We start from the raw sequence: 27,166 nt of genomic DNA on the forward strand, positions 1-27,166 counted from the left end.
TATTTGATTTTGTTAAAAATGTGATCTCTTTGTGGAACTCAGACCAGACTGAAGGGAAAAGGTTCTGTAGACAAGAGTAAAAAAAGTTTATCTTAAAATTGAAATGACAAAATCATAAAAAATTGTGCCCAAACATGTGAATGTCCCCCTCCTGAAAATCGAAGTATAAAACCCTAAATTATTACGAGGAACCTCAATTTCTAAAAGCCCCAGTTTGTTATCTTTCTCGTATTCAATAGTAAATTTTACATTCGGGTGGGCCAGATTAGCATATTGTATAAATTAAATCGGCTTTAAATTTATCTTGAAACAAGATAAAAGTATCATCGACACAACGACAGCAAAATAACGGCTGATAAGCCAGAGGGCAGTTGTCCAGCAACCGCTCCAATAACCCACATACAAAAAATTGGCCAGCACCGGGCCAAGAGGACTCCCCATTGCCATGCCGCCAGCCTGCACATAAACTTACCATTAAAAATAAAGGTGGTGTTCTGCACCGCCAACGTCAAAAATTTCTTGAAATTGTCATAATTAAAACCGTGAAACAGCGTGTCTTTATCGGTAAAAATCTTTTTTAAAATAATCTGTATAGTTTCTTCCACAGGAATATTTATGAATAAAGCTTCAACATCGAGGCTTACCATAAATAGCTCTGAGTCCTGACACAAAATCCTTTCCTTAAACTAAAGCGAATTTTTAAGTCTATTAGTTAGAAGAAAATTCAGTTAACAGTGGTACCAAATATTTTGCCCGTTTGTAATCGTATCATATGAAGTTAGAATAGATCTCATGGGAATACCCTCTTTATATATTTGTGGCAGACCGTACTTAATACCGTAGGAACCTCCAGTGCTTAATAAAACTTTATATGTATCATTATTAATGACTTTCTGGTCTAATAAGGATCTTAGAAACCCGTTAATCTTGTCTCCTGACCTGAAAAAGCAGAGAAATATGGATCACCCAAGAAACGGAATTTAGAAGTGTCTTTGAGTAGAGTTTCCACTTTCTGGATATAAACTGTCTTATTAACCCTACAATACTAAATATGGGTATAGTCTACCCGACGCTGGTGACGTCATTGCTACCTCACGTAGACCCAGTAGCACCAGAACGATCCCTCTCCTTATAGCTTCATTGTTTGTTGAGCTGTGGCAGAAGCGGGTCACGTTGCTCAGCTTCTCTGGCGGGTTTTCTCTAAAACCATAAGTTCGGGTAGGATGTACACAAGTTAAGTGATTATAGACGTGGGAAGATAATGGTATACATACACAATTTCTGTGGTTATGCAATATTTGGGTATAGTTTACCAGAGTTTAGTGATTATAATGGGTGGCGTAATTACCACAACAGTTAAGTGACAATTTTAGACAGTTAAACCCTACACTACTAAACCCCAGTCACTAGACCACTAAACATGGTTATATTATACACTTTTTTATCTTTTTCTTTAAATCATACCTGCATCATCGATAGTCATTAAGATGGCCTAACAAGGTTGATAAATCAAAGGCACTTCACATTCAATCTGTATAGTTTATTTTTAAAGTAAATATATATTTAATATCTATTTTTTTTCCAAAATCTGGTATATTATACACATTTAGTGGATTAGATACAGGGACAGATGTTTAGCGTTCTAGGTTTAAGTAAAACAACATCTTAACTCTGTAATTTCAATTCTAAGATAAACTCTCTTTTTACTCTTTTCCACGGGGCCTTTTGCCTTTTTTCTGGATGGTCTGAGTTCCACAAAGAGGTCACCTTTTTAAAAAATATTTTACTGATAATTGTTAGCCAAGTAGTTTATTTTTCAAATGCCTTCACAAATTTATGAATATAAAGTTTTTACCTAACAATACTATTCCCACTGTACCTAAGGTGCCTTTCTATGCTAATGTTCCATTTTTACTCAATACAAAATTCTATACCAAACTGAAACAAATTTGAACTTATTGTCCGGACATGAATTGTCAGCTGATGCCAACAAACCTGCTGACAATTCGATCTATTTTTAAATATAAAGACAAGCTAAACCCTCTTATTGACATCCAACATTGTCTATTTATATACTTATCCTAGATTTGATCTAGGAAAATATATCGGAGCCTCAAAAAGACTTCTTAAAGTCCGGATAGATTGGCTTAGGGGGTTAATTTTCATACTGGAGTTAAATCATCATCTGAATTTTCCAGCATCTGTGGCCATGCAAAGAAATGCAAGAGTAATATTGAATATAAACAATTTAAGATTGTTACAAAAGTATCTTCTCCACAACAGCTAGCGGTCTTCGAATCGCTCTTTATAAAAATGGTTGTTCCAAAACTGAACAGCCAAACCACCTCCACTCCTCTATACCTGGGTCAACAACGTATATGCCTTTGTTAGTCTAGTCACTCGTCTGCCTTCCTCTACTGGAATGGTACTTGCTTTGCTTTATATTGTAGTTGTGTATTTTTATTACTAGCTGACCAACCCGGCGCTGCCTGGGAAAAACTCTCTCTCTCCAAGTCTCTCTCACTCTTTCCCTCTTTCTCCTCCCTAACACCTTCTCTCTCTCTCTCTCTCTCTCTCTCTCTCTCTCTCTCTCTCTCTCTCTCTCTCTCTCTCTCTCTCTCTTATAACTATGTCCTTTATTCTTCCCCAAACATTTCCCTTCCTTACTTTTGATTATCCATCACATTTATTTTATGCCTTACCCAGGCCCTCATTTTACCTGGATCACTTCTGCTCATGCAGGGTGCCATGACAGATATGCCAACACTATAAGCCCTACGACTCCCCATTCATGCCTACCGCAGCATGATGCATTTAAAAATGCGATATGCCATCGCCATTAGTTATTATTACATAAGTGCCAACTCGGCACAGTGCCATTATTGCAGATTCTGGCCAAATGATCCTGCCAGAGGGGTCATGCCCTCTGGTTATCCTTGCAGCCGTCATGGGCCAAGAATAATCCTAGCTGTTTACTATAGGCTAAGGAATATAATTTTAGCATATTTGATCAACATCTAGTTACAACAATTTATGTTTAATTTGTGTCTGCCATTTATTCTTTTGGTATTTTTATGCCTCATGCACTTAGATGAGTGCCACAAGGCACCCATAAAGTCAGTGCCACCTTTGTAATACAAGGGGCATGGCCCACTATCCAGAAGGAGGAGGCACGTCCCCTTGCCTTCTTGTAATATTGGGAACTTCATTCCACGGGGCACCCCCTTTCCTTTGCTTGCTTATCTTAAAAGTCTAACGTAAAGTCCCCATCTTAAAGTAAAAATGGCGAACCCTTAAAATGATTAAATAAGCCTTAAGCTGAAATAATTTTACTTCCCTTTGATTACACCCTTTTCAGGTGCTTATTACAAGTGTTCTAAGAGTGTCATGAGATTCGGTGCCAAGTATGGGACGGGTCTACCAACTGACGGAAATCACGATGTCAATTAAACCCAAATGTATTTCGCCATTTTCAACACCGCTTAAAAGGCAAACTAACCGCATGCATTTAGGGGATACCTAGAATTAAGTAACCATGTATGCTAATTCTTTAACATCAACCTTTCTTTTCATTTGTTTGCAACAGCCTCATATACCGTGGCCTTATAATCCTACTTAATTCACATTGATCAAGTCACTTCATATCACTGTGTAACCAAATCCAAAGTAATTACTCTTTTGCAAGTGTTGAAAATTACCTTATGTCCTGTTAGAGTAATTTGTCCCAGTGCATCATCAACAGTAATGCTGCAGTTTCGTAAATCCTTTAGAAGTAAAGTTCATTGCAAGGCAGAATGTAGAGTAATGTAAAGCATTTTCTGCTCAGTTCTTGCTTAAATCGATGTTCACACCCGAATGAAGGTGTGTACATCATCTTGTGTGGGGAGCTATTATAATTAGCAAGAATTCACTAGCAAATTGGTCCCTTTCTCGTTTCCTGTCTGCCGATCTATCGATAGACATATCTGTCTATCGACATGCGTGACTACCTATCTATCAGCCTGAGCTGGACAATGGGTTAGCACGGTCAGAATTCAAGGGATTAAGTCGATTGTAGGCCACTCCCTTTAAGTAGATAATTCCTTATTCAAGGCAAAAGTGAATCTGTCTGGCTGATTCTTTCGAGGCAACCCGCCCCAGCCGCAGACAACAGCTGAAAATGACTCAACTCCCTATGTGCATGGACGTGTCCCCTGCCCATAGGAGAGGGCATAAAAGGGGCAAGCAGACAAGGGCTCGCTCTCAGACTCTCGCTGTACGACATGGCGTAAAGACAACGAACACACACACCACCACGCCCATGACTGGACGATGCCCTTAGCACACCACTTCTCCATCTAACCACATGGCCTCTCAACATATACTTTACCTTCGTGCACTTCGATCGCCAACCACGTGTCCCCTTCGCTGCTGGCTGGATCCATAACCCACTCCATTACCTGGTGCTTCATGAAGTCCCCCACATGTTGCCCATGCCGTCGGCGCCCCCTACATCTTACCGCGTGGAAGATCAACGCCTTCGCCCTTGTGAATTGGGAGTCATCCACGGGCCGCCTTCTTTGCTGGAACCACTTCTCCCTTACAGTAAAGTGCTCTGAAAAGACGTCCATTCAGTCACGCTTTTTCCTCGTAGAATTGACTTAATTTGAGTGCCAGTAATCACCGAATCTTTTGTTCAATTCCACCCATGCTACTCGAGTGTCAGCTCAGTGCTAAGCCATTATTAATTCATCGAAGCCCATTGGCACCCTCAGTGCAGCTTCGAATTCATTTTGTCTGTTTCCATTACTGGCGTATAATTTGTGTATCTCTCATTTCAGAGGGACCCTATATTGTGGAATCTTCTTGGACTGTGTCTGGAATCCCCCAGTTTCATTCATCCCGTAGGAATCCCCCTCAGGATCAATAATTTAATTGCATTTCTCTTTCCCGTACTAATGTTCTTTATGCAAATATACGCCTGTAAGTTTACCCACGTGTTTACGTAATATTTCCTTTCAGTAGTAAGAGCCTTATGCTCATAAGAAATTCCCCCTTTTTTCTCTTGTTTTATGTTTCCCTGGACCCACAAAGTCAGAATCACAAGGCTAAAGTATCTGTAGCTGTTGCTACCTGTCTCACAGAAACTATCTCAAAACCAGATTGTCCAGGAAAAACATAAATATATAAATATATATATATATATATATATATATATATATATATATATATATATATATATATATATATATATATATATATATATATTGTCACATAGTGTTCCAAGTACCTGGTTATTGCACTACTAATCATAGAATTAAAAAATCTACTTCACTCCAGCCAGATACCTGAACTCTCATAACAATAAAAATACGACTGAGTACTCTAAAGGCAACAGTGATCCCTTAAAAGGATTATCAATGGTTTATCAAAACAAGTATGAGGTATCAACATTCAGACAAGAAATATACTAAGGTAAAAGGGCATCACTCCATTACTGTAACTGTCTCCCCAAGTTTGAGTCACTTCAGGAAAACTAAAGGAACAAAACATCTATTATTTTCAAAAATTATTCCTACCACTGGTAGTTAATAAATGAAACACTATTGTAAAAACTTTAAATAGAAAAATTTATTTTTAATTCAAAATTAATACATCAAAATTCACAGTTTTACTTTGAATAAAAATTACTATTACTTGGAATCAAATTTCATAGTCATAATTAATGTTTGAATTTAGATAAGAAACAAAATCAAATCATCAAATATGTGAAACAAAATTGATTAAGCAAAAGATAAACCACTAAGAAACACTTACGAAAGCTAAGCAAAGTACTTAGAAAATACAAGAACATACAAAAATACACAAAACTGGAATGTGTAAAAAATTAAATAAACTCACCAAAAAATCTTACTTAATTGACCAATCTAAGAAATACACATCAATTTATGCAATACTCACTAGATTCCAACTCACTTTGAATAACATATCTTCATTTCAAAAATAAGCTTTTAACCATGGTCAAACTTGTAAAATTCACTTTACTGTACACAAGCTTATGAAAGTTTTCACAAGATTACCCCAAAATGCTGCAGCTTGAAATTCACTTAACAAACTTTTCTGATAGACAACATTACTGAGAAAAACACTAATTACTACAGTTATCATAAGTCAAAAGCTAAGATTAATATCAATGACAACAATAAATTTACTTTACATTACAAAATTTTCTTTCTTGGAGAGAGAGAGACACAGAGAACCAACACAAAAGGTCTCTAAAATAAGAATGATAACATTTTTAGGTTTCCAGTTAGAAGCAGAACCCCATAGAATGACGTCATCTAAAATATTTTGGGAACGAAATTCATGGAACATTCTAAAATGTTTTGGGACTAAGACGCAAAGCGCATTCTGGACTTCCGGTCACATGAGACGCAATCAGAACAACATGTGATCAATCAGAGCAATGTAATTTTAAACATGACACAACCGCCAGGTGCTTTTGTTCCCAGTAACTCTCAAAAAGGTGTACGCAACTTTAAGGCAAAACGTTTTGGATGAGATCTCATTGTGATCGATACAACATGCACATGGCTAATTATATGATTGACATATTTATAAAATAGACGAAGAGCGCAAGTCTTCCTTATCTTGACTGTCAAAACACTTATCTCTCGTGATGACGACTCGAGAGCACACGATATGGGCTGACTTAATCTCGTCTCTCTATTATGTTATTATTAAGAAACATATGAATAACATACAGAATACACTACACAGTACCTCTTGTATATAAAAATAAAACATATGACAATTACAGCGCATATCATAGCATACTGGAAAAATCATACTTTATATATTTTTCAAGAGAATATCACAAGATTATATATATATATATATATATATATATATATATATATATATATATATATATATATATATATATATATATATATATATATATATATATATATATATATATATATATATATATATATATATATATATATATATATATATATATATATATATATATATATATATATATATATATATATATATATATATATATATATATAAACGGATAGGTTTGCTGAAAGCAAATGGGTATTACAGACTGATACACACATAAACAAAGCCACTCCAACATCTAAAAAAAAACATAACAGACACCTCACACGACTCGAACTGTCGACCTACCCGCTCAGTTCTCCTCGCTGCTGGGAGAAAGGGAGCTGGGGATTTGGTAACATGTACACATTCGCTACCGGGGTCTAAGCAATGTCAGGCAGGGCAGCCGATCGAGGCTACGGCCTACCCCACCGCCAGATCGAAGTCCTTCAAAAGAAGGCATCGTGCTTACCCCATATAAAAATGGCAAAAAGCAAAAGAACGTTAAAAGAGATATAATAATAATATATATATATATATATATATATATATATATATATATATATATATATATATATATATATATATATATATATATATATGTGTGTGTGTGTGTGTGTGTGTGCATATATATATATGTGTATATATAAATATATATATATATATATATATATATATATATATGTGTGTGTGTGTGTGTGTGTGTGTAAAGTTCTATGATATCACTAGCACTTCAATCATAAAGTGATTAAGGTACTAGTGACAACTGGTACAACAGGACTTTGAAACATATCGAAAGCACCAGCATCAACAGTAATCGTTAAATTTAAATTCATTTGCACCTGAATATTGTAAAAAATCAAAAAGAAATACCATAAAACAAACATTCCAATTAATATATAAATATATAAATAAATGGTATAAGAAAATATCAGAAACAATACTATTCACAAGATTTACCAAGTCTCCACTGTTTTCGATGATATTGGAAGAGTCGTAACAATACATTTAGAAAAGAAGCCACCTTTTACCAGAAACCTAAGACTGGAAAATATTCTTAGATCGATGCTCGTGCTTTAGAGAAAGAAATCATAGACAATTTGCCCATAAGAGGATCGAATCTATGACTTCTCAACAAATACGTTGAAACACGCTCAAAAAGTCTCAAAATTAGTTCTCAACCTGTTCAAAAACAGTGCACAGAGGTTACAGAAAGGAAACCCATTCTCTGGCCTGTATGGCCATCAAACACACTTTTATAAGCAAGGCCTTCAAACTTAGTGAACTAGCAGGCAATCAGGATTTCGCGATGATTTTCTGACAACTTATCCATTATCTAAAGAAAAACTCTCTGGTCCATCTGAGGATCGAACCCACGACGTCCACGTTATTAGCACGGCGCTCTAACCAACTGGACTAACACGCCTTCAAAGTGTCTGACACTTGGGTCTCCAACAACTTCTCAAATCTATCCCTAGGCAAGGGCGGGTGGTAGAGAAAAGATTTAGCCTCTGGCCCGTATGGGGATCGAACCCATGACATCCGCGTTATTAGCACAGCTCTCTAATCAACTGAGCTAACAGGCCTTCATAATACCTGACACTTTGGTCTCCAACAAATTCTCAAATCTTTTCCGCTACACAAGGGGAGGAAAGGAAAAAGATTTAGCATCTGGCCCGTATGGGGATCGAACCCACGACATCCGCGTTATTAGCACGGCGCTCTAACCAACTGAGCTAACAGGCCTCCATAATACACGGCACTATAGTCTCCAACAAATGTTCAAATCTTTTCCACTATGCAAGATGAGGAAAGGGAAAAGATTTGGCATCTGGCCCGTATGGAATCGAACCCACAACATCCGTGTTATTAGCACGGCACTTTAACCAAATGAGCTAACAGGCCTTCAAAATATCTGACACTACGGTCGCCAACAAATTATGAAATCTTTTCCGCTACGCAAGGGAAGGAAAGGGAAAAGATTTAGCCTATGGTCCATATGGGATCGAACCCACGACATCTTCTTTATTAGCATAGCACTCTAACCAACTGAGCTAACAGGCCTTCGTAATTATCACAATTATTAAAAAAGTTTAACCAGACCAGTGAGCTGACTATCAGCTCTCATGGGCCTGGCCCGAAGGATTTGGATGAAATGACAGGTCTAGGCCATAGGCCCAGCACTGGGACCGAATAGGTCATTTGGTATGGTGATGAACAAATGAAAGTGAAATTAAAAACTGCAGAAAGGCATACGCTTTCAATGGAACACACTCACACAATAAATAAATTTATACCTATGTTTCCATATATACTCACTAAAAAGGTATATTAAAATTCAGAATAAGTTAAGTAACATTTTGAAATTTTGTTGTTTTAAAATTCATTAGAAGCCCTAAGGGTTTTCATATTTTTATTATTTACTTATTTTTATATTTTATTAATTAAACCACAGCTCCTCATGAACATTAAAATTGGAATTACTGAAAATGTAGAAGATTCTGACAAAATTTCCTTCATTGAGTTACTTCCAAAAGTTATAATCACTGCAGGTATATTTTGGACATTCACACAGTACATGCTTGACTGTTATCAACACTTTGCACTATGGGCATTCGGGAGGAGGGCCATGTGGACTGCTCATTAAGTGTCCATGTGCCAAACGAGTGTGACCTATTCGAAGACGCGTCAGAATTACTTGTGTGTGTGTGTGTCTCTCTCTCTCTCTCTGATGTTACGAACTCCATTTTCCAACACTGGATTTTATCTATTTTAATTTATTTTCAGGTTCTTCATTCCACGTATTTTGCCATTTACTTACAATGGTTGTTTTTATATATCTTATATAGTCACCAACAGGGATGTTTACATTAGCTCTTGTCATGTGGACTGCTTCTTTGGCTGCTTTATGAGCCTCTTCATTTCCTTTAATCCCTACATGGGCAGGGATCCAGCATATTTCAATATTTTTTCCATTATCATACAATTTATGGAGTGAAAACTTAATTTGTTGCACAATACTATTTCTTGGATTGTAATTTTGAATGGCTTCTATAGAGCTTCTGAGTCGCTATAAATCACAAAATTATTAAATGAGGCTTCTTTAATTATTTTTATGGCTGATGTCCTTGCTCATAACTCAGCTGTAAATACTGAGGCATTATCTGGTAGAGAGAACTGATACGTTTTGTCTTGGGAAACTGCAGCATATCCCACTCCGTATTGAGACTTACATCCGTTTGTGTATATTGCGTAATGTGGACCTTTTCGGATTATATGTTCTACTGTATGTTGTCTATGATGTTCTGGGGGTATATGAGTAACTTTTTGATAAATATTTAAAGTGAGAAAATTTTCATTTTATCCATTTTCCAAGGAGGGGGTAATTTTACTATTGAAGGCAGCTGTATATTTAAATTCAGTGACTTGAACAATCTTCTAGATCTAATTGGGAAAGGTGGTAAATGATTGTTAATAAACATATCTCTTAATTCAAATAATTTTTTGGTTGGAGAATCACTCATCTGAATTCTCAGGGCACTCTTCATTGTTACAAACTCTCTATGGAGAGAGAGGGATAGTTCACCACATTCAACTTGTAAAGAAGACTTTGGTGATGATCTAAAGGCTCCTGAACATATTCCAAGGCCTTCTTTATGAACTGGGCCTAACGTTTTCATCGTTGCGTCTGATGCCCAGCCATACATTTCGCTCCCATAATTATATCAATGATAGACAACACTGTTGCTTTATACAGTACAGTAAGGGTATGTCTATCGGCTCCCCAAGCAGTGTTCGATAGTTTTTTAATTAGATTTATATAATGCTCTTTTACATTTTGATTTCATGTATGTTATGTGGGCTTTCCATTCAAAGTGAGTATTAAATACTAATCCCAAAAATTTTGCTGTTTGGACAATTGGTATGGAATGATTTCTAATTTTTAAATCTATTTCTTCAACTTTTTTTCACTTTTTATTTTTATAAAACATTACTGCTCGAGCCTTTTGTATGGATAATTTAAAGCCTACAGGTGAGGTCCATTCATATATTTTTATTATAGTTTTATTAATGATTCGCTCTGCATGTTTTATGCGAGATGCTGAATAATATATGGCAAAATCATCCATATACAAGTTACTTTTAATTCCAATAGGTAGATTATTACTGATATCATTTATTGCTAAAGTAAACAGTGTGCCACAAAGGACGCTTCCTTGTGGAACACTATTTTCAAGTGGAAATGTACTTGACAATACATCATCAATTCTCACTTGAAAAGTGTGATTTGTCAGAAAGTTTTGGATAAACCTAGGGAAATGTCCAAGGACGCCGTTTTTATGTAACGTTTTTAATATTGCATATCTCCAGGTAATATCATATGCCTTTTCAATGTCAAAAAAGATGGCTATAGTCATTTGTTTTCATTCAAATCCTCTTCGTATGTGGTCTTCTAAGTTAGATAGAGAATCCAATGTAGATCTGCCACACTGTGACCCGAACTGAGTGGGAGTGAAAATTTATTTTCTCGAATGTACCATTTTCTCTAGTAATTTCCATAAGCAACTTGTTAAAGTAACTGGTCTGTAATTGTTTACATTACTGGGGTCCTTTCCAGGCCTGGGGATAGGAGTAACTATAGCTTTGCACCATTCACCAGGAAATAAATTTCGAAGCCATAAGTGATTATAAAATTGTAATAAGTATAACTTTGCCAAAGGTGCTAGGTGGCAGATCATTTCAAAACAAATATTGTCACCTCCAGGGGCAGATTTATTGCTGTTCAAGAGAGCAAATTCCATCTCGTCCACGTTACATTTCCTATTACATTATATATCTTCTATTGCTTCAAATTTTATTGTTAATGATTCTATAATATTTTTCTTTGTGTGGAAGTGTTCATCTAAATTTTTATCACTACTTACTTTTGTTAAGTTTTCTCCTATTACATTACTTATTCTTTTCCTATCTTTTGATATGGCATGTCTAGGTGGTTTAATGTGGGAACCATTTATTTTTCTGAATTTTTCTCATATTTTTTGTATGGGAGTATTATTAGAGAGATACGACACATATTTCCTCCATGAAATTATTCTTCCTTGAATTACTTCTTTTTAAAATTTTGCAGATAATTTGTTGTAGAGAGGTTTTAATGCATCAATCTATAATAATAATATAGTCAATTTTTGTAAAGTTTCTTCTAATATCGGTAATGTTTTATTCATTTTGTTGAATTTTTTATTCAAATTATCAAGTCGTCCCCTTATTGAGTATTTTATTTTCATTAATTCTGTTAACTTATCAGACCACCATGGAACTTTGTGTTTTGTTGGATGAGGTTTTGATTTTGGTATAGCTTTATCAGCAGTCTTTTTAATGACATCAACAAGAAATCTATTAATTTCATTATGGTCATTTAAGTATTCAGATGTTGGGATATTCCTAGTGTGCATTTCATATCGCTTCCAATCTGCTGTATAAATGTTATAGTGAGGGACATGTTTTGCAGGATTATTTTTGAATCCATAAATTCTTCTACTTTACTTCCTGCTCTATTTGAGTTTGAACAATTATAGTCCCATATTGGGTTGTGAGCATTACAATCACCTACTATTAATGTAGGTTCCTTGGCAATGTTAAGTAATTCTTTAAGGTTGTCAATGTCGTAATTTTTATTAGGTTGGTTGTATAAATTATAAATTACATAATTATCGTTTTTTATTCGGATTTTAATACCTGATATTTGCAAGTCAGTAATGTTTACAGGTAATTTGTCGTAAACAACTTTGTTATGTACATATATGGCTGTACCTAAATTTCCTTCTTCCTCTCGTGATGTTGATCCTAAGGTATATTTACCTATTGTTGATATTGTTTTGTTGATATGTTGCAAACATAATATCATTGTTCATATTCTGTTAGTAGTCGTTGTATTTCTCTTAGGTGTAATCTGGTCTGTAGGCCATTTACCTTCCATTGTATAATATAGGTCGAGTTTTGCCTTCTTTTTTTTTTTGTATTATCAACTTTTATTTTTTCCAGTAATTTACTCACGATATTCATTTGTTTCTCTTTATAATACATTAGGTGCTCAATGCACATGCAACCTTTTTCACGGGTGCTCAAATCAGTTGTTTCTTTTTTCTATTTTTCATAAAATTTCTTATAATGTTTGTTACACCATCCTTTGTTATTACTGCATAATTTAATGAAGCAATCATTACATCCACATGTACTATTATGTATATTTCTGTTTTCAATTGTTCTTGTGCCAATTAATGGAGATGGAGTAATTATCCCTGACATAATCATTATCATCCGTGGTTTGGTTCTCTTCCACTTCATCAGTGTTTTGGATATCTGCTTTCATAGGTTTTACTATTATTTTAGGAGATAAAGGTATATTCTTAGCTTGTTTTTGTTTTTGCTCTTTCTTCACATCCTTTATCTTTGGTTTAACCGATGTTTCCCTAAAAAATAGTTGGTTTCTTCGTTTCGGTGGTGCTCTCTCCAAAAGCCTTTTTTATCTTTAATTTCCAGTCCATCACGACCCTCTTCTGTTACTTTCGTAGTAGCATCCTCATGTGTTCCTGTTTGCATTAATATTTCAAATAAATTGGAAAATATTATCCATCTTTATTCTTTGCCATTTTAGTTTTTACTTCTAAAGCATTAATTTCTTCTTGAGATTTATTTTTCTGTGCTCCGTTATTTCTATCTGCATGCGTTTTTGTTTCATTATTGGTTCTTGTTATTGAAGAATATGTACGCTTCTTAGACGGATCTTGAATTCCTCTCACTTTTAATTCTAATTTAGTTTCTTTTATAGACATCTTAGTTCTTTCGTGTAAGATCTTTAATTCTGTATTGCATGATAGTCTTGCCCACAGTTTATACACTTTGGTTCATTGCACTTCCATTGTGTGGCATGTTCTTCAGATCCACAATACGCGGACACAGGTTCGTTTCTATAATATTTCTTTGCAAGCCCATATTTAATACTTTTAACACTGTAGTGGCTTCGAGACATATGGTCTTATTTCTCTGTTTTGGCCCAATATTTTTCTTTTTCGAGGTAGATCTTGACCTTCGAATTTTATTTTGGTGATTTTTAAAATTTACTTATTTCTTTGCTGGCTCCGTATATTATATATCTCACAATATTGGACTCTGGAATATCTTTTTTTAAGAGAGTCTGAGAGAATACTCTTTTTGATTGGTTTTTCACTGTTCTCAGACAGCATAATGGTACCCTAAATGCTATTTATAGTGTCATGCTTTTTACTTTCTACTATTTACATTATCTATAGTTGTTATAAACATATAGTCCTCAGACTGACTCTTTGTTGTGGCTTCTATAAGCCACGTATTTTCTCTTATCTGTTAAAACGACATTTCTGCTGTTGAATGTCTGTTTAATAGGTAGTTTTCCAACTTTAGGGCTGAAATTTTACATTCTGTTTCTAAGGTTAGAAATCTTGGCCAACTTCCACTCCCAAAGAGGGAGTCGAAGTGAGTCAAGGTCAAGATGATATTTAATTGTTTTAGGTTTGCTCTGTACTGGAGCATAGGGTTCCAGTGTAAATTACACTGAAATGTTTCTTGGATTTTTGTAAGCAGAGATTATCAGAGAAAGAGGTTCCAGAAGTCGTCAACTGCATCGCAACAGTACCATCAAAGGGTCCAGGGGTACTCAAATCTTTATTTCTACGTATCATAAAGATTTGAGGGAAAAAAGAAAAATTAAACCTGAAAACTTTAAAAGATATCGTTAGCCTTTCATGAAGGTTATTCTACCACCAATGGTACGGCACATGATTAGAGTGGCCCAAGTGTAAGCCAATCCCATTTGCTAGGACTGAGAGTATTACAAGAATACAGTCATCCCCACCCTGATCATATTATGGGCAAAACGGCTAGAATGCCTGAGAGACCTATCGTCAGAACCAGAACTCCCTGGAATACGTGGTCCAGCTCTGAAGAACAGTTCCGCCTTTGAGCTATGAATCTGATAGCTCTCAGGTTTTAACAATTTCGGGCAGTTGATGGTCCTACCACAGCTCCCACTATTTAGCTTCGGATATAAACCCGTTCTGAGCTATGAAATCCGTTCTTATTTATCAGCTCCAATAAATTTTAGCAAAAGAGGAAAATTCCACAAAAATTAATCCAAAGAATTATATAATGATATATGGGACTCTTGGACTCAAACCCAGGAACAAATGTCTGGGGTTGAAGAGCCCCCTCAGCAAGTCGAGGTGGTCCCAAGTCGAGGGGGCAGGCCTTCGTAATACCTGAAACTTGGTTTCCAAAAAATTCTGAAAACTTTTCTGCTACACAAGGGGAGAAAAGGGAAAAGTTTTAGCCTCTGGCACGTATAGGGATCGAACCCACGACATCAGCGTTATTAGCACGGTGCTCTAACCAACTGAGCTAACAGGCCTTCATAATACCTGACACTTTGGTCTCCAACAAATTCTGAATTCTTTTCCACTATGCAACAGGAGGAAACGGAAAAGTTTTAGCCTCTGGCTTGTATGGGGATTGAACCCACGACATCTGCATTATTAGCATGGTGCTCTAACCAACTGAGATAACTGGCCTTCATAACTCCTGACACTTTGGTTTCAAGTAAATTCTCAAATCTTTTCTGCTATGCAAGAGGAGGAAAGGGAAAATTTTAAGCCTCTGACCCATATGGGGATCGAACCCACAACATCCGCGTTATTAGCACGGCACTCTAACCAAACGAGCTAACAGGCCTTCATAATACCTGACACTTTGGTCTCCAACAAATTCTCAAATATTTTCCGCTACGCAAGGGGAAGAAAAAGACGAGTTTTAGCCTTTGGCCGGTATGGGGATCGAACCCACGACATCCGCGTTATTAGCACGGTGCTCTAACCAACTGAGCTAACAGGCCTTCATAATATCTGACACTTTGGTCTCCAACAACTTCACAAATCTTTTCCACTACACAAGGGGAGGAAAAAGAAAAGTTTTAGCCTCTGGCCCGTATGGAGATCGAACCCACGACATCCACGTTATTAGCACGGCGCTCTAACCAACTGAGCTAATAGGCCTATACAATACCTGACACTTTGGTCTCCAACAAATTCTCAAATCTTTTCCACTACACAAGGGGAGGAAAAAGAAAAGTTTTAACCTCTGGCCCGTATGGGGATCGAACCCACGACATCCGCGTTATTAGCACGGCGCTCTAACCAACTGAGCTAACAGGTCTTTATAGTATCTGACACTTTGGTCTCCAACAAATTCTCAAATCTTTTCCGCTACGCAAGGGGAGGAAAAAGAAGAGTTTTATCTTCTGGCCCATATGGGGATCAAACCCACGACATCCGAATTTTTAGCACGGCGCTCTAACCAACAGAGCTAACAGGCCTCTACAATACCTGACACTTTAGTCTCCAACAAATTCTCAAATCTTTTCCACTACACAAGGGGAGGAAAAAGAAGAGTTTTAACCTTTGGCCCGTATGGGGATCGAACCCACGACATCCGCGTTATTAGCACGGCGCTCTAACCAACTGAGCTAAAAGGCCTCTACAATACCTGACACTTTGGTCTCCAACCAATTCTCAAATCTTTTCCACTACACAAGGGGAGGAAAAAGAAAAGTTTTAACCTCTGGCCCGTATGGGGATCGAACCCACGACATCCGCGTTATTAGCACGGCGCTCTAACCAACTGAGCTAACAGGCCTCTACAATACCTGACACTTTGGTCTCCAACAATTTCTCAAATATTTTCCGCTACGCAAGGGGAGGAAAAAGAAGAGTTTTATCCTCTGACCCATATGGGGATCGAACCCACAACATCCGGATTATTAGCACGGCACTCTAACCAACTGAGCTAACAGGCCTTCATAATCTCTGACATTTTGGTCTCCAACAAATTCTCAAATCTTTTCTGCTACACAAGGGGAGGAAAAAGAAAATTTTTAGCCTCTGGCCCATATGGGGATCGAACCCACGACATCCGCTTTATTAGCACGGAGCTCTAACCAACTGAGCTAACAGGCCTTCATAATATCTGACACTTTGGTCTCCAACAAATTCTGAATTCTTTTCCACTACTCAAGAGGAGGAAAGGGAAAAGTTTTAGTCTCTGGCTCGTATGGGGATCGAACCCACGACATCTGCATTATTGGCACGGTGCTCTAACCAACTGAGCTAACGGGCCTTCATAACTCCTGACACTTTGGTTTCAAGTAAATTCTCAAATCTTTTCTGCTATGCAAGAGGAGGAAAGGGAAAAGTTTTAGCCTCTGACCCGTATGGGGATCGAACCCAGAACATCTGCATTATTAGCACGGCACTCTAACCAACTGGGCTAACAGGCCTTCATAATACCTGACACTTTGGTCTCCAACAAATTCTCAAATCTTTTCTCCAACAAATTCTCGCAAGGAGCAAAAGAAAAGTTTTAGCCTCTGGCCCATATGGGGATCGAACCCACGACATCCGCGTTATTAGCACGGCGCTCTAACCAACTGAGCTAACAGGCCTCTACAATACCTGACACTTTGGTCTCCAACAAATTCTCAAATCTTTTCCGCTACGCAAGGGGAGGAAAAAGAAAAGTTTTAGCCTCTGGCCATATGGGGATCGAACCCACGACATCCGCGTTATTAGCACGGCGCTCTAACCAACTGAGCTAACAGGACTTCATAATATCTGACACTTTGGTCTCCAACAAATTCTCAAATCTTTTCCATTACACAAGAGGAGGAAAGGGAAAGTTTTAGCCTCTGGCCATATGGGGATCGAACCCAGAACATCCATGTTATTAGCACTGGGTGCTCTAACCAACTGAGCTATCAGGGCTTTCTAATAGCCTGACACTTTGGTCTCCAACAAATTCTCAAATCTTTTCCGTTACACAAGAGGAGGAAAGGGAAAAGTTTTATCCTCTGGCCCGTATGGGGACCGAACCCACAACATCCATGTTATTAGCACGGTGCTCTAACCAACTGAGCTAACAGGCTTTCATAATACCTGACACTTTGGTCTCCAACAAATTCTCAAATCTTTTCCGTTACACAAGAGGAGGAAAGGGAAAAGTTTTATCCTCTGACCCATATGGGGATCGAACCCACAACATCCGCATTATTAGCACGGCACTCTAACCAACTGAGCTAACAGGCCTTCATAATATCTGACATTTTGGTCTCCAACAAATTCTCAAATCTTTTCTGCTACACAAGGGGAGGAAGGAAAATTTTTATCCTCTGGCCCATATGGGGATCGAACCCATGACATCCGCATTATTAGCACGGAGCTCTAACCAACTGAGCTAACAGGCCTTCATAATACCTGACATTTTGGTCTCCAACAAATTCTCAAATCTTTTCTGCTACACAAGGGAGGAAAGAAAATTTTTAGTCTCTGGCCCGTATGGGGATCGAACCCACGACATCCGCATTATTAGCACGGTGCTCTAACCAACTGAGCTAACAGGCCTTCATAATACCTGACACTTTGGTCTCAACAAATTCTCAAATTCTCAAATCTTTTCTACATGCAAGAGGAGGAAAGGGAAAAGTTTTAGTCTCTGGCTCGTATGGGGATCGAAACCCCCAGACATCCGCATTATTAGCACGGTGCTCTAACCAACTGAGCTAACAGGCCTTCATAATACCTGACACTGACACTTTGGTTTCAACAAATTCTCAAATCTTTTCTGCTATGCAAGAGGAGGAAAAAGGGAAAAGTTTTAGCCTCTGACCCGTATGGGGATCGAACCCAGAACATCCGCGTTATTAGCACGGCACTCTAACCAACTGGGCTAACAGGCCTTCATAATACCTGACACTTTGGTCTCCAACAAATTCTCAAATCTTTTCCGCTATGCAAGGGGAGGAAAAAGAAAAGTTTTAGCCTCTGGCCCGTATGGGGATCGAACCCACGACATCCGCGTTATTAGCACGGCGCTCTAACCAACTGAGCTAACAGGCCTTCATAATATCTGACACTTTGGTCTCCAACAAATTCTCAAATCTTTTCCGCTACACAAGGGGAGGAAAAGAAAAGTTTTAGCCTCTGGCCCGTATGGGGATCGAACCCACGACATCCGCGTTATTAGCACGGCACTCTAACCAACTGAGCTAACAGGCCTTCATAATATCTGACACTTTGGTCTCCAACAAATTCTCAAATCTTTTTCGCTATGCAAGGGGAGGAAAAAGAAGAGTTTTATCCTCTGGCCCATATGGGGATCGAACCCACGACATCTGCGTTATTAGCACGGCACTCTAACCAACTGAGCTAACAGGCCTTCATAATATCTGACACTTTGGTCTCCAACAAATTCTCAAATCTTTTCCGCTATGCAAGGGGAGGAAAAAGAAGAGTTTTATCCTCTGGCCCATATGGGGATCGAACCCACGACATCCGCGTTATTAGCAGGGCACTCTAACCAACTGAGCTAACAGGCCTTCATAGTATCTGACACTTTAGTCTCCAACAAATTCTCAAATCTTTTCCGATATGCAAGGGAGGAAAAGAAAGTTTTATCCAAGGGGAGGAAAAAGCCCATATGGGGATCAGACCCACGACATCCGCGTTATTGCAGGGCACTCTAACCAACTGAGCTAACAGGCCTTCATAATATCTGACACTTTGGTCTCCAACAAATTCTCAAATCTTTTCCGCTACACAAGGGGAGGAAAAAGAAAAGTTTTAGCCTCTGGCCCGTATGGGGATCGAACCAACGACATCCGCGTTATTAGCACGGCGCTCTAACCAACTGAGCTAACAGGCCTTCATAATACCTGACACTTTGGTCTCCAACAAATTCTCAAATCTTTTCCGCTACACAAGGGGAGGAAAAAGAAAAGTTTTAGCCTCTGGCCCGTATGGGGATCGAACCCACGACATCCGCGTTATTAGCACGGCGCTCTAACCAACTGAGCTAACAGGCCTTCACAATACCTGACACTTTGGTCTCCCAAAAATTCTGAATTCTTTTCTGCTATGCAAGAGGAGGAAAGGGAAAAGTTTTAGCCTCTGGCACGTATGGGGATCGAACCCACGACATCCGTTTTATTAGCACGGCGCTCTAACCAACTGAGCTAAAAAGGCCTTCGTAATACCCAACACTTTCGTCTCCAACAAATTCTAAATTCTTTTCAGCTATGTAAGAGGAGGAAAGGGAAAAGTTTTATCCTCTGGCACGTATGGGGATCGAACCCACGACATCAATTTTATTAGCACGGCGCTCTAACCAACTGAGCTAAAAGGCCTTCACTTTGGTAATACCTAACACTTTCGTCTCAACAAATTCTAAATTCTTTTCCGCTACAACAAGAGGAGGAAAGGGAAAAGTTTTAGCCCTCTGGCCCGTATGGGGATCACCAACCTAACGACATCAATTTTATTAGCACGGCGCTCTAACCAACTGAGCTAACATATTCATAATATCTGACACTTTGGTCTCCAACAAATTCTCAAATCTTTTCCGCTATGCAAGAGGAGGAAAAGGGAAAAGCCTCTGGCCCGTATGGGGATCGCGTTATTATCGCAGTATCTGACGGCTCTAACCAACTGAGCTAACAGGCATTCATAATATCTGACACTTTAGTCTCCAACAAAAATTCTTTTTCCACTGCAAGGAGGAAAGGAAAGTTTTAGCCTCTGGGGATCTAACGACATCCGTTATTATGGGGATCTGCCAAACCCAAATTATCAAACAAACATCCGTTTTTATTATGGCCTATGGGGATCAACCCACGACATCGGCGGCACTCTAACCAACTGAGCTAACAGGCCTTCATAGTATCTGACACTTTGGTCTCCAACAAATTCTCAAATCTTTCCGCTGCAAGGGAGGAAAAAGAAAGTTTTAACCTCTGGCCCGTATGGGATCAACCCACGACATCAGCACAGCTCTAACCAACTGAGCTAACAGGCCTTCATAATATCTGACACTTTAGTCTCCAACAACAAATTCTCAAATCTTTTTCAGGGCTATGCAAAAAAGGTTTTAACCTGGCCACGCTCTAACCAAGTTCTGAACCAGACCAACGACATCCGCGTTATTAGCAGGGCGCTCTAACCAACTGAGCCCGTATCTGACACTTTAGTCTCCAACAAATTCTCAAATCTTTTCCGATATGCAGGAGGGGAAAAGCGTTGTGTTTTAACCTCTGGCCCGTATGGGGATCCGACCCACGAACCACGGCGCTCTGCTAACAGGCCTTCTAGTATCTGACACTTTGGTCTCCCAGCAAATTCTCAAATCTTTTCCGATATGCAGGAGGAAAAAGAAAAGTTTATCCTCTGGCCCATATGGGGATACCAACGACATCCGTTTCGAGCTCTAACCAACTTAGTCTCAACAAACTTTGGTCTCAAATTCTCAAATCTTTTCCCGCTACAAGGGAGGAAAAAGAAAAGTTTTAACCTCTGGCCCGTATGGGGATCAGACCCACGACATCCAGCGTTATTAGCACGGCGCTCTAACCAACTGAGCTAACAGGCCTTCGTAATTCTGACACTTTGGTCTCCAACAAATTCTGAATTCTTTTCAGCTGTAGAGGAGGAAAAGAAAAGTTTTATATCGACATCCGCGTTATTAGCACGGCGCTCTAACCAACTGAGGCCTTCATAGTATCTGACAAGTCTCAACATATTTGAATTCTTTTTCTCAACAAATCTGCTTTATTAGCACGGCACTCTCAAATCTTTACCTGACCGTCTCAACAAATTCTCAAATTTTTCTGCTACACAAGGGAGGAAAGGGAAAAGTTTAACCTCTGGCACGTATGGGATCGAACCCACGACATCCGGCGTTCAAAGGCCTTCATAGTAAAACTTTGGTCTCCAACAAATTCTCAAATCTTTTCCGATATGCAAGGGGAGGAAAAAGAAAAGTTTTAACCTCTCTGAGGGAACCCGACATCCAGCGTTATTAGCACGGGGCTCTAACCAACTCTGAGCTAACAGGCCTTCATAATATCTGACACTTTGGTCTCCAACAAATTCTCAAATCTTTTCCGATATGCAAGGGGAGAAAACAGACCTTCATAATAAAGTTTAACCTCTACACAAGGGGAGGAAAGGTTAAGTATGGGGATCGAACCCACGACATCCGCGTTATAACGGCGCTCTAACCAACTGAGCTAACAGGCCTTCATAATATCTGACACTTTGGTCTCCAACAAATTCTCAAATCTTTTTGCCCGCCTCTGGCCCATATGGGGATCGAACCAACGACATCCGCGTTATTAGCACGACGCTCTAACCAACTGAGCTAACAGGCCTTCATAATATCTGACACTTTGGTCTCCAACAAATTCTCAAATCTTTTCTGCTATGCAAGGGGAGAAAAAGAAAAGTTTTATCCTCTTGCCCGTATGGGATCGAACCAACGACATCGCGTTATTAGCACGGCGCTCTAACCAACTGAGCTAACAGGCCTTCATAATACCCTGACACTTTGGTCTCCAACAAATTCTCAAATTTTTCTCTGGCTATGCAAGAGGAGGAGCTTAACAGGAAAATCTGTACTTTTTAGCCTCTGTCCCCATCTGACATCAACTTAACGTTATTAATAAGGCACTCTCACCAACTGAGCTAACAGGCCTTCATAGTTCCTGACACTTTGGTCTCCAACAAATTCTGAATCTTTTTCAGGCTATGCAAGGGAAAAGGGGGGAAAAGTTTTAACCTCTGGCCCATATGGGGATCGAACCCGACATCCGCGTTATTAGGGCTCTAACCAACTGAGCTAACAGGCCTTCATAATACCTGACACTTTGGTCTCAACAAATTCTCAAATCTTTTCCGCTACACAAGGGGGAGGAAAAGAAAAGTTTTAACCTCTGGCCTGTATGGGGATCGAACCCGACATCCGCGTTATTAGCACGGCGCTCTAACCAACTGAGCTAACAGGCCTTCATAATACCTGACACTTTGGTCTCCAACAAATTCTCAAATCTTTTCTCAATTCTTTTCTATCATACGACAGGAGGAAAAGGAAACTGCTAGCTAACAGGCCTTCATAATACCTGACATTTTGGTCTCCAGCAAATTCTCAACCCATCTTTTCGAAAGTTTTAGCCTCTGGCCCATATGGGGATCGCTCTAACCAACTGAGCTAACAGGCCTTCATAATACCTGACACTTTGGTCTCAACAAATTCTCAAATCTTTTTCGCTACACAAGGGGAGGAAAAGAAAAGTTTTAACCTCTTGTCCATATGGGGATCGAACCCACGACATCGCGTTATTAGCCGCAGCGCTCTAACCAACTGAGCTAACAGGCCTTCATAATATCTGACACTTTGGTCTCCAACAAATTCTCAAATCTTTTTCACTACAAGGAGGAAAAAGAAAGTTTTAACCTCTGGCCCATATGAGGATCGAACCCACGACATCCGCGTTATTTTACGGCGCTCTAACCAACTGAGCTAACAGGCCTTTAATTCTGACACTTTGGTCTCCAACAAATTCTCAAATCTTTTCCGCTACACAAGGAGGAAAATGAAAAGTTTTAGCCTCTGGCACGTATGGGGATCGAACCCACGACATCCCGCGTTATTGTACGGCGCTCTAACCAACTGAGCTAACAGGCCTTCACAATACCTGACACTTTGGTCTCCACAAATTCTCAAATCTTTTTCTGCTATGCAAGAGGAGGAAAGTGAAAAGTTTATTCTCTGGCCCATATGGGATCACCCGACACCCACGCTCTAACCAACAGCTAACAGGCCTTCAGCGTTATTCAAAATCTTTCCACGCACAAGGGAGGAAAAGTGAAAAGTTTAGCCTCTAACCAACTGACAGCTAACAGGCTCTAACTAACTTCATTAATATCTGACACTTTGGTCTCCAACAAATTCTCAAATCTTTTCACTACACTAACCTCTATATGCAGAGGAGGAAAGTGGAAAAGTTTTATCTACTCTTCTCAACAAATTCCTCTGGAAAAGTTTTCAGCCTCTGGTGGGGATCGAACCCACGGGATCAAACAGTGAAAAGCCTCTGGCCGTGTAAGGATGACACAGCGTTATTTGGCTCTAACCAACTGAGCTAACAGGCCTTCATAATACCTGACAATTTGGTCTCCAACAAATTCTCACTCTTTTCACTACACAGGAGGTTAAAAGTGGATTTTTAGTCTCTGGCCCATATGGGATTATAACCAACTGAGCTAAGCCGACATCTGACACTTTGGCAAATGCTCTAATCTCCAGACTGAGCTAACACTTGGTCTCAACAAAAGCAAGGGGAGGAAACAGGCCTTCACGACATCCAGCGTTATTATGCGGCGCTCTAGCTAACAGGCCTTCATAATACCTGACACTTTGGTCTCCAAATTCAAATCTTTTCTCAGCCTCTGGCCTGTATGGGGATCAACCCACAATATCCGCGTTAATTACGGCTCTCAGCTGAGCTAACAGGCCTTTACAATACCTGACAATTTGGTCTCCAACAAATTCTCAAATCTTTTTCAAATACAAGGGGATTAAAAAGAAAAGTTTTAACCTCTGGCCCTGTATGGGGATCAGAACCACGACATCGTTATTAGCGGCGCTCTAACCAACTGAGCTAGGCCTTCATAATATCTGACACTTTGGTCTCAACAAATTCTCAAATCTTTTCGACAAGGGAGGAAAAAGAAAAGTTTTAACCTCTGGCCCATACCTGACACTTTGGGATCTCAACCCACGACATCCAGCGTTATTAGCACAGGCGCTCTAACCAACTGAGCTAACAGGCCTTCATAATATCTGACACTTTGGTCTCCAACAAATTCTCAAATCTTTTCCGCTATGCAAAGGAGGAAAAGAAAAGTTTTACCTCTGGCCCGTATGGGATCGACCCGACATCCGCAACGGCGCTCTAACCAACTGAGCTAACAGGCCTTCATAATATCTGACACTTTGGTCTCCAACAAATTCTCAAATCTTTTCCGCTACAAGGGGAGGAAGGGAAAATGTTTTAGCCTCTGGCCCCATATGGGATCAGACCCACAATATCCTGGCGTTATTAGCACGGCACTCTAACCAACTGAGCTAACAGGCCTTTATAATATCTGACACTTTGGTCTCCAACAAATTCTCAAATCTTTTCCGTTACACAAGGAGGAAAAGGGAAATGTTTAGCCTCTGGCCTGTATGGGGATCGAACCCACGACATCCGCGTTGTGTACGGCCTGCTCTAACCAACTGAGCTAACAGGCCTTCATAATACCTGACACTTTGGTCTCAACAAATTCAAATCTTTTCTCAAATGTTTTATCCTCTGGCCTACACCAGCTAGGTCTTCATAATATCTGGTCTCCAACAAATTCTCAAATCTTTTCCATTACACAAAGGATCCTCTAGGAAAACTGAGCTAACAGGCCTTCATAATACCTGACACTTTGGTCTCCAACAAATTCTCAAATCTTTCCATTACACAAAAGAGGAAGGGAAAAGTTTTAGCCTCTGGCCCGTATGGGATCAAACCCACGACATCGCGTTATTGTACGCGCTCTAACCAACTGAGCTAACAGGCCTTCACAATATCTGACACTTTGGTCTCCAACAAATTCTAAATCTTTTTTCCTACAAAGGAGGAAAGGGAGGTTTATCCTCTGGCCCGTTATGGAGGATAACCCACGACATCCGGCGTTAGCTAGGCTCTAACTGAGCTAACAGGCCTTCATAATATCTGACACTTTGGTCTCCAACAAATTCTCAAATCTTTTCCACTATGCAAGGGAGGAAAAAGAAAAGTTTTAACCTCGTATGGGGATCAAACCCCGACATCCGCGTTATTGGGGCCAACTGAGCTAACAAGCCATCCGACACTGGTCCAACAAATTCTCAAATCTTTTTACACAAGGAGGAAGGAAAAAGCTGGCCCATATGGGGATCGAACCCACGCCATCCCGTTGTGCTGTAGCGCTCTACCAACTGAGCTAACAGGCCTTCCTAATATCTGACACTTTGGTCTCAACAAATTCTCAAATCTTTTCCGTTACACAAGGGAGGAAAAGGAAAGTTTTATCCTCTGGCCGTATGGGGATCGAACCAACGACATCAGCGTTATTAGCATGGCGCGCTCTAACCAACTGAGCTAACAGGCCTTCATAATACCTGACACTTTGGTCTCAACAAATTCTCAAATCTTTTCCATTTACACAAAGAGGAGGGGAAAAGTTTTATCCTCTGGCCCTATGGGGGACCAGACCCGACACGACATCCCAGCGTTAACGGCCTCTAACCAACTGGCTAACAGGCCTTCATAATATCTGACACTTTGGTCTCCAACAAATTCTCAAATCTTTTCCATTACACAAGAGGAGGAAAGGAAAGTTTTTTATCCTCTGGCCCATATGGGGATCAGACCCACAACCCACGACATCCGCGTTATTAGTACACTTTGGGCAACTCTAACCAACTGAGCTAACAGGCCTTCATAATACCTGACACTTTGGTCTCCAACAAATTCTCAAATCTTTTCCATTACACAAGGGATTAAAAGGAAAAGTTTTATCCTCTGGCCCGTATGGGGATGGACCCACGACATCCAGCGTTGTGCTAACGGCCTTCATAATATCGCTCTAACCAACTGAGCTAACAGGCCTTCATAATATCTGACACTTTGGTCTCCAACAAATTCTCAAATCTTTTCCGTTACACAAGAGGAGGAAAGGGAAAAGTTTTATCCTCTGGCATTATGGGGATCGAACCCACGACATCGTTATTAGCAGGCGCTCTAACCAGCTGAGCTAACAGGCCTTCATAATGCCTGACACTTTGGTCTCCAACAAATTCTCAAATCTTTTCTGTTACACAAGGAGGAAGGAAAAGTTTTATCCTCTAATCAGACCCACGACATCAGCGTTATTCAGGGCGCTCTAACCAACTGAGCTAACAGGCCTTCATAATACCTGACACTTTGGTCTCCAACAAATTCTCAAATCTTTTTTACACAAGGAGAAGGGAAAGTTTTGCTCTAGCCGTATGGGGATCGAACCCGAAAAGCACGGCGCTCTAACCAACTGAGAGGCCTTCATAATACCCTCAACAAATTCTCAAAATCTTTTCCATTACACAAGAAGGAGGGAAGGGAAAAGTTTTATCCTCTAACCTGTATGGGGGGGATCAGCGTTATTATTTGCGCTCTAACCAACTGAGCTAAAGGCCTTCATCCTTTGGTCTCCAACAAATTCTCAAATCTTTTCCATTACACAAGGAGGAAAGGAAAAGTTTTATCCTCTAGCCGACATCCGCGTTTTGTATGGCGCTCTATAATATCTGACACTTTGGGATCGAACCCCCA

General features: G+C 39.4%; 10 non-coding genes across 10 annotated transcripts; all 10 read right to left on the bottom strand.

The window, feature by feature from the left end:
• Positions 1 to 8,542: 8,542 nt before the first annotated feature.
• On the bottom strand, positions 8,543 to 8,616 carry TRNAI-AAU (transfer RNA isoleucine (anticodon AAU)). The gene has a single exon. It is a non-coding gene; the product is annotated as a tRNA-Ile (tRNA).
• A 7,103-nt stretch (positions 8,617 to 15,719) lies between these two features.
• Positions 15,720 to 15,793, bottom strand: TRNAI-AAU (transfer RNA isoleucine (anticodon AAU)). The gene has a single exon. It is a non-coding gene; the product is annotated as a tRNA-Ile (tRNA).
• Positions 15,794 to 16,039: 246 nt separating this feature from the next.
• Positions 16,040 to 16,113, bottom strand: TRNAI-AAU (transfer RNA isoleucine (anticodon AAU)). The gene has a single exon. It is a non-coding gene; the product is annotated as a tRNA-Ile (tRNA).
• A 406-nt stretch (positions 16,114 to 16,519) lies between these two features.
• TRNAI-AAU (transfer RNA isoleucine (anticodon AAU)) lies at positions 16,520 to 16,593 on the bottom strand. Its single transcript has one exon. It is a non-coding gene; the product is annotated as a tRNA-Ile (tRNA).
• A 731-nt stretch (positions 16,594 to 17,324) lies between these two features.
• Positions 17,325 to 17,398, bottom strand: TRNAI-AAU (transfer RNA isoleucine (anticodon AAU)). The gene has a single exon. It is a non-coding gene; the product is annotated as a tRNA-Ile (tRNA).
• A 724-nt stretch (positions 17,399 to 18,122) lies between these two features.
• TRNAI-AAU (transfer RNA isoleucine (anticodon AAU)) lies at positions 18,123 to 18,196 on the bottom strand. Its single transcript has one exon. It is a non-coding gene; the product is annotated as a tRNA-Ile (tRNA).
• Positions 18,197 to 18,279: 83 nt separating this feature from the next.
• On the bottom strand, positions 18,280 to 18,353 carry TRNAI-AAU (transfer RNA isoleucine (anticodon AAU)). The gene has a single exon. It is a non-coding gene; the product is annotated as a tRNA-Ile (tRNA).
• Positions 18,354 to 18,774: 421 nt separating this feature from the next.
• TRNAI-AAU (transfer RNA isoleucine (anticodon AAU)) lies at positions 18,775 to 18,848 on the bottom strand. The gene has a single exon. It is a non-coding gene; the product is annotated as a tRNA-Ile (tRNA).
• Positions 18,849 to 18,933: 85 nt separating this feature from the next.
• TRNAI-AAU (transfer RNA isoleucine (anticodon AAU)) lies at positions 18,934 to 19,007 on the bottom strand. Its single transcript has one exon. It is a non-coding gene; the product is annotated as a tRNA-Ile (tRNA).
• A 732-nt stretch (positions 19,008 to 19,739) lies between these two features.
• TRNAI-AAU (transfer RNA isoleucine (anticodon AAU)) lies at positions 19,740 to 19,813 on the bottom strand. Its single transcript has one exon. It is a non-coding gene; the product is annotated as a tRNA-Ile (tRNA).
• Between the last annotated feature and the right edge of the window lie 7,353 nt (positions 19,814 to 27,166).

Source organism: Macrobrachium rosenbergii, chromosome 48 (assembly GCF_040412425.1).
Source record: "Macrobrachium rosenbergii isolate ZJJX-2024 chromosome 48, ASM4041242v1, whole genome shotgun sequence".
NCBI classification, from domain to species: Eukaryota; Metazoa; Arthropoda; class Malacostraca; order Decapoda; family Palaemonidae; genus Macrobrachium; species Macrobrachium rosenbergii.